We start from the raw sequence: 2500 nt of genomic DNA, 5'->3' as shown, positions 1-2500 counted from the left end.
TGTTGGCAGGAAGGCAGCTCTCTCTCTCTCTCTCTCTCTCTCTCTCTCTGTCTCTCCCTCCTGTTCTGTTATTTACCCCTGTGCAGGGTGACCCTGTGCCCCATCGGGGTGGAACGTCCCATATGACATCTGCCTGTTTGCAGGGGGAGGGATGGATGGAAGGATAGAGGGATGTAGGGGGCGGGTTGCGCCCATATGGAGCATCAACCCCCAACCTGGCCATCCCCCCTTCCTGCTCGCTCTCCTGATCAAACCCCCTCTCCCCCCACCACCACCTCAGCAAAACACAGCACATTACAGCATTCTGCTACTGCCTGCATCCTTTGTCGTGTGTGTGTGTGTGTGTGTGTGTGTGTGTGTGTGTGTGTGTGTGTGTGTGTGTGTGTGTGTGTGTGTGTGTGTGTGTGTGTGTGTGTGTGTGTGTGTGTGTGTGTGTGTGTGTGTGTGTGTGTGTGTGTGTGTGATACAATGCCATTCCAAAACACAGGCGACAGTGTGTGTTTTGCACGATGGATGTTGGATCTGCATATGAGACGGACATGGAGAAAGAATGGCAGAAGCAGTGAGGAAGGAGAAACAGTGATAGACAGAGAGGAAGAAACAGGTGGAGGGAGAAATAAAAGAAAGCCAGAGTTAGGTTTGTCCGTTAAGCAAAATATTTCCCTAAATTCCCATTTATACTCCCATATCCCACATATGTGCCAATATGTTCCAATCCAAAATGCAAGAGTTGTTCTTCACATGTACTTGTTACTACATACTTTGTTAATCGACTAGAGGGCAGGGTGTTTCAATCAGTCCTGGCCAACTTGAGCTAAATATGATTGATTGATTTCCAAAACTGAATAAATCCCACACAGAAGAACGAAACTTTACTGTTAGCTCAATCTTGTTTAACTAAGATTTTCATGGACAGACAGATTTAGCATAAAGCCTCTTATTTTGTCTCCTTGCCTAATGTTTAGTCTAATGCTCACATCGTAGTTACTGTTGTAATATGGTGCCTCCGTTACCATGGTTACACATCATTGGCTAATAAATAACGACACAGCATCTAATAACAGTGTGGCTCCCATGTGGATCTCAGACTTTGTGTTGCCCGTCTGTGACGTCAGTCATCAACTATGACTTAAATATGATTTATGAATCCATATTTGGGCAAGGTTTCAGCCCAGCCCAACCCCCATTCACTTCCATTATACAATTTGGCGCACAGTTCCCGTGCCAGGCTGTGACACAGCCTGGCAGGACGCTTTCGATGGAGCTACTGTAGAGGAGCCTGTGGATGCGGGGGTCTGCTCTGAACGTCTTCAGACGACAGATCCAGTACAGCCGCTGTTGAGCCTTTTTCACCACGTGAGTTGTGTGTGGCCCACTTGAGGTCCTCCGAGAAACTTGAACTCCCTGACCCTTTCCACTGAAGATAGGTGGATGCTCTCTCCTTGGACTTAATGCAGTCCACGATCAGCTCCTTGACTTTGTTGACATTGAGAGCGAGATTGTTCTCCTGGCACCAGAGTGCCAGAAGTGAAGTGATCTCGTCCCTGTAGGTGGACTCGTCGTTGATGGCAATCCGGCCTATCACTGTCGTGCTATCAGCATTTTTGATGATGAGCGTGGCTATGCAGTCATGTGTGTACTGGGAGTACAGGAGAGGGCTCAGCACAGATCCCTGGGGGACTCCTGTGCTGAGGGTGAGGGGGTGAGATCAGATGCGATGTTGCCCATTCTCACCACCTGGCGACAGTTCATCAGAAAGTCTAGTATTCAGTCGCACATGCCCGGGTGTAGCCAGAGGTCCCTGGACTCAGTGTCGAGCCTGGCTTGGACTATAGTGTTGAAAGCTGAGCTGTAGTCCACGGACAGCATACGTACATATTTGTCCTTCAGCTGTCTGTCATCCAGGTGAAAAAGGGCGGTGTGAAGGGCCATCGCAAACCCCCCCCCCTCTCTCTCTCTGTCTGTCTGTTCTGGCCACTCCCACAGTCCATTCTACTCACCTCAGCGCTACCGTCCCACTTGTCTCTACTCTATCATCAGCAGTACTCTGCCTACTCCCCTGATGTCACTTCCCTCATCAGCCTGCCTCTATATAACTGGACTCATTCACTTTCTCCCTGTTTGTTTGTAACCATATAGCCTCATTCATACATGCACTGTAACCTGGAAGATATTTAGTCATCTGTATGTGTGAACGTGTATGTCCAACAGAGAGGTTTGGGGCTGTGCTGTCCTCGCCTAGCTGGCTGCATTGAAACATCCATTGGCACCCCTTTATCGCAATAATATTATGGCAACACTCATTTCATAAAAATGAGGGCCGCTGTATATCTATATACCATATATCATAACCCTAGCCTAGTCCATTTGTTTGGACATGTTGCCAACCAAGAATGTAGTAGGCCTACCTTTATCTATGATCTTCTAACAAATTAACAATACCTTGTCCCATCATCAGCACCAGGTTTCCTTAATGAGTGGGATCTGCAGACACATACTG

This window comes from Gymnoscopelus microlampas (genome assembly GCF_963454915.1).
Source record: "Gymnoscopelus microlampas genome assembly, chromosome: 21".
Taxonomy (NCBI): domain Eukaryota; kingdom Metazoa; phylum Chordata; class Actinopteri; order Myctophiformes; family Myctophidae; genus Gymnoscopelus; species Gymnoscopelus microlampas.
The sequence above is the reverse complement of the archived record's forward strand: the minus strand, read 5'-3'. Positions refer to the sequence as shown.